We start from the raw sequence: 6,000 nt of genomic DNA, 5'->3' as shown, positions 1-6,000 counted from the left end.
GCCCCTGCCCAGCCTGGAGACTCTTGCTTTACTCGCTGTTGGGACATTGGTCCGGTGAGGTGAGTACAATCTGCTGTGTACATCAGTGGGAGATTTGGTTAGGGTAGTGCCATTTGCTACCCTGAGCTATAGCCTTTCTTTCCCCTGTTAGGCTTAGCGACGTGTTCCACTTTGGAATACGTTGGGCATGGTTAGTTAGTTTGTTTGTTATTTTTGTGTGGTGTGTGTGGACTGAGCAGTTGTCTCGGGGGCACATCCATGGCTTGGGGGGAATCCGCAAGAGCGCTGGTGGGTTTTTCCATGCCAGCGGGCTACACTGCGCAATTACCCACCGCGAATCCGCACGGAGACGACTATGGTTGAATTATTGTAGGATTTGGGGAAACTCATTATATTCTTGTGACTATGGCGTCTAATGTAGACGAGTTAATTCGGGTTCCATCAGAGGAACTGTTAGAATTATGTACTGAAGAACAGCTGTTGAAGATTGCTGAACACTATCAGGTTGAAATTAGTGATAAATGTCCCAAAAATTATGTTAGGTTGATATTGAAGGCCAATCTGATGGAGAGTGGTATATTTGAATTTACCACTGGGGCAGACTCCGCCGAGGACTCGCCACCTCCCCAGCGGTCTCCCTGGTTCGCTACAATGGCTGCTCCGTCAGTTAGCCCTAGTAGTCTTCATTTTTAACAGCAGAAATAACTACTTCTGTTACAACTAGAGCATGAGTGGGTTCAGGAGTGGGCGTTGGAACAACCAAAACTGGAGCATTATCGTGTTAAGTATGAAAAGGAATTGGAATTTAAACAAGATTTGGACCGTGCTACAATCAAGCTGCAACAAGAGCGGTTAAAATTGGTTAGGGAAGGAAAGCTCTCAGGGAGAGTTTGCTTTGGGAAGGTGACCCTGATTTACGTAGGGGTGGCTCCTCTCTCGGTCATGCCCCGAACACATTTTATATTGTTGGAAACTTACGTCTGTTGCCAATTTTTTAAATGAGACGTTCTTTTCATTGTTTAAGAGTGTTGCTGACGCTAGGAGTTGTCTAAGTAAGGACCTAGTGCCAGTGAAGATCCTGAGTGACACAGGTGCCTCTGAGTCATTTGTGTTAGTCTGTCTTACCCTTCTCGGCTGAGACTGATTCGGGGAATCGTGTTTTAATTAGGGGAATCGGTTTGAACACTGTCAGTTCCATTGCATAAACTGATGTTGGATTCTGAACTGGTGAAAGGCGAGGTAGTTGTAGGGGTGCGTCCTTCGTTGCCTATTGAGGGTATCAACGTGATCCTTGGTAATAACTTGGCTGGTGTGTTTGGCCTGTCGTGTCTCCATCTCTAGTGGTTTCCGCTAAGCCGTCATTTGTAGGGATTCCCGATGAGAGCGCGCAGAGTTTCCCAGAGGTGTTCTCTGCGTGCACGGTGACGTGTTCCATGAGCCGTGGCGACCTGGTCACTGCGCCGGCTAACGATAATGTTACAAAGAAATATGTCACTACTTTCCCTGTGATCCCGTTATCTGTGCCCCACTCCAATCTAATCAAAGAGCAATGGGCTGACCCCACATTAGAAGAGTTGTGTGACCAAATTGTGACTGTGGAACAGTAGGAAAATGTCGCGCATGGCTATTTTCTCCAGGATGATGTCCTGATGAGAAAGTGGGTGCCTCATCATAGTTGTTTTGTGGGGGAGGCTATTAGTCAGGTTTTTGTACCAGTTAAGTTTTGTGAATTTGTGTTACACTTCCCACGACAATGTTGCTGGACATCTGGGAGTGAGGAAAACCTACAATCGCATACTGAGACATTTCTTTTGGCCTAGGTTGAAGAGGGATGTTTCTGAGTTCATCAAAACCTGTCACACATGTCAATTAATGGGTAAACCTAATCAAGCTATTAAGTCGGTACCGCTGTTTCCTATTCCCGTACTCAGCCAACCTTTTGAGTATCTGATTATTGACTGTGTTGGCACTCTGCCTCGCTCTAAGAATGGTAGTATTTACTTGTTCACAGTGATGTGTCAGACCACTATTCTAGGTTTCCTGCTGCCTATCCTCTCCGGTCTATCACGACTAAGTCTGTGCAAAAAGCTTTGACTCAGTTAATCTCGCTGTTTGGAATCCCTGAGGTTATTCAGAGTGACCAAGGTTCAGTACTAATCTGAGTGACCAATTTCAGTTCTAATCTGTTTGGTCAGGTTTTCCAACAGCTCCATATCAAACACAATTTGGCTAGCGCCTATCACTTGCAGAGTCAAGGAGCGCTGGGACATTTCCATCAAACACCTAAGTCTTTGTTAAGAGCTTATTGTATGGAAATGGATAAGGATTGGGAGGAGGGGTTGCCTTGGTTACTGTTAGCCGCCAGGGACGTTTCAAAGGAGCGCACATGTTTCAGTCCAAATTACCTAGTGTTCTGACATAGTGTGCATGGACTTCTAGCGGTGCTCCAGGATGACTGGACGTCTCCTGAGCCACCTCAGTTCCTGTTATCTTATGTGTGAGATTTCTGGCAACGCCTGTATGCCGCTGGTGAGATGGCTAAAGAGAAGCTAATATCTTCACAGGGGAGGATGAAAGGAATATTTGATCGGCGAGCTGAGACTCATCACTTTAGTCCAGGTGACCAGGTTCTTTGTCTGCTGCCAATTGTTGGGTCTCCTTTTCAAGCCAAGTTTCAAAGTCCATATATGGTTGTACGCCAGTGGACTGAGCAAAACTATCTAGTTGCCACTCCAGAACGGAGGAAAGTGCACCAACTGTATCATGTACATCTGCTAAAACCCTATTACGCCGGTTCCTCTGGGGCCGAAGTGTGGGAGTCCGCAGAGGTCAGTAAACCTGTCCTTTTGACTGGTACTGTTACAACGCTGGAATCTTTTTTTTTATCATACTAGGTCCGTGCATGGTGAGGAGGATGTCCCTGGTCCCAATGATTGCATACTGCAGGGTAGATTGAAAATTTCCGAGACACTGGATGTTTTGGATAGCCTTCTCGGTCATCTACCTGCTGATAGGTGAGACGAGTTGGTCGGTCGGATTCTGAGGTTTCCCATTTTGTTTTCTGATACACCTACACATGCAAACTTAATAGAATACATACTGACGTTGGGGATGTTGACCCGAACCATCAGCGGTTCTATAGAGTTTGTTCAGAGAAACGGCATTGTCTGGATGCTGAGATCAGGTATTTGCTGGAGAGTGATATTGCAGAGCCTTCTTTCTCCAGCTGGGCCTCTCCCTGTATCTTGGTCAGTAAACCGGATAATGTTGTTGCTGACGCGCTCTCTCATAAGCCCTGTTTCTGAACGCGTCTGGTCCTATTGATCGGTGGACACACGTTTTCTCATGCGCGATGTCCCCAAGTGTATGCGTGTCGTCCATGTGACTGACCACTGTTTATTTGTATTTTGTGTTTTCTGGTTGCTCCTATCATCTGTTCCCTGATGTCCCCATTTTCTTCTTTCTTCTTGAGGTTTGCTTCCTGTGTGCAAGGGTTGCTGAGGTCTGGGGAGGACAAAGTTGGTTTGGGCAGGGGGATAGTGAAATGGGACACACCTAGGCTCAGGTGTGAGGGCGCACAATTCAAATAAATAATCATAAATATTATGGAATTTAAACATTTATGTACATATAAGTGTCTTATATCAGCTGAAAGCTGAAATTATTGTTAATCTATCTGCACTGTCCAATTTACAGTAGCTATTAAAGCGAAAACATGCCATGTGATTGTTTGAGGACGGCGCCCAACTTCAAAATATTTTTCCACCGGTAGAGGTTTCGTAAATTCCCATATAATGATACATTTTCACGTACTTTTTGAAAATCTTCCTCTGATTTGTCATCCAAAGGGTCCCAGCTATAACATGTAGTGTCGTTTTGTTAGATAAGGCGCCATTGATTTGAGTAAACCACCGTTCAACTTGCAGAGAAAGGAATCTGAAAATGTACCCCTAAACTTTGTTTCAACAAGCCTAAATATGTTTCTATTAACTCCTCAGATACCCTAAATGTAATCTAACTATAATATTTCTACCGGAAAGAAGTATGTTCAATAGGAAACCGATTTTAGCAGGTGCGTAATGTCTTCATGGCGCGCGCAAACACGAATTTCCAAGACTGTGTTCTTCTGCTAAAACAAATATTTCTTATTAGTTTTTGAAGTTAAAAGCCTGAAACCTTGAACATAGATTGCTGACACCCAGTGAAACCCATAGGAATGGCATCCAGAGAGCTAATTTTCAACATGACCTTACTCTTCCTCTTTTTCTTCAGATTTTATCCTTCCATATCTATTGTGTTATATTCTCCTACATTATTTTAACATTTCTTCAAAGTGTTTTCTTTCCAATGGTACCAATTATATGCATATCCTGGCTTCAGGACCTGAGTTACAGGCAGTTTACTTTGGGCACGTCATTCAGACGGGAAGTGGAGAAAGACGGGGCCTAGCCCTAAGACGTTTTAATTGTATATAGTTTACTTTATTTAATAAATATATTTTTGTTATTCCTTGATCTCCACGTTGTCTCCCTCTTTGTTACGGGTTACGAGCCAGTTCATGACACAAGGATAATGGTCTAATGCCTCCCATCAAAATGAGCTGGCCCAAGCAAGCACAGGTTACACCTGAATGAAGCATGAGGACTTGCAGCAAGTGGTTAACTTCATCAACAACTATGCAGAGGATAATGAAATAGTATTACCAGGACGCCACCCAGGACACAAACACTTTGGTGGAAAGCTGCTGCCATCCCATGTGACAAAATCAGCAGTGTGGTGTCTCTACAAGGAATCGATGACAACACTTGGTATGTAAAGCATAAACAACACATTTTGATTATTTATTTGACCTCCAACATGATTGGCACTACTTTTGTTGATGTCACATTATTTCTGTATTTTCCAGAGGTATGCGTAGTCGTGCTGTCTTCCTTCAGGAATCTGTGGGGAAAATTGCTGCCCCACATCTCAAGCACTAAGCCCAGGACAGACCTGTGCTAGCAGTGCCAGGAACAACTATCAGGTCTTCAGATCTGCCATTCTGCCAGAAGCTGTTAAGTCAGCCAAGCTGAAGAAGCAAGAGCAGCATCTCCTGCTTGTTCAGGGTGAGCGGTCTGTCTACCAGAAGATGGTTGCTGACTGCAACACCACCTGTGAAGACCTGCAGTTGTCTCTGGGGGCCCCTACTGAACTAGCAAGCAAATACATCAGGATGCATTATAGCTTTGATTTGGCTCAACAAGTGAGCAACATTTCCTCCTGTATACTGATTAAGGACATAGATTTTTTGAGTGTATATCTATCACCGATATTGGTACTGTTCTTGTACATACTGTAAATTATTTTATTTATATTGACACAATCTTTTTCCGATATAGCTACCATGCAAATAACCATAGGGCTGTATCGTTTTCACCTTCTGTAGAGACCCATACACTTAGCAAGATGTGGCTGGGGGTTATAGAATGTCTTTCACATGACCCATCAATTTAGACAAGTGTGTCTGGGTAAGTGGCATCTAACATTTAAACAATATTTGTATCTGGACACTTTCTGTTTACCTGGATTTTGTTGCTTATTGTAGGCTACTACTTTTACCACTTTTAGTCTTCATCTTTACTACACTACTCACTGTTTAGCTCATGATCTTAGTTAGATGTGAATCCTTTAAGAGATGGATTGGGCTGGTTTAAGAGGGTGTGAACAATGCTGAATGGGTGTAGACAAATGAGAGCTCTCCAGTAGGTACAGTACCAAAACATTCAACGGCCATTTTCTGAAAAGTGAGTTTACAAGTTTATCAACTTTCAAAGCAGAATTACTCGCCCATTGTTCCTCAAATACAGTGTATGATATACCATTTTGTTGCTCTGAGTCTCTACTTTATCCAATATAAAAAACACAATTTCAAATTTTGCAACATAAGACCGATTTGAGCCGGTCAGTCACAAATGAGGCCTAATTAGACAATAACAATTGTCATTCCAATGAGATACTAAC

This window comes from Salvelinus alpinus, chromosome 5 (genome assembly GCF_045679555.1).
Source record: "Salvelinus alpinus chromosome 5, SLU_Salpinus.1, whole genome shotgun sequence".
In the NCBI taxonomy this organism is placed as follows: Eukaryota; Metazoa; Chordata; class Actinopteri; order Salmoniformes; family Salmonidae; genus Salvelinus; species Salvelinus alpinus.
The sequence above is the reverse complement of the archived record's forward strand: the minus strand, read 5'-3'. Positions refer to the sequence as shown.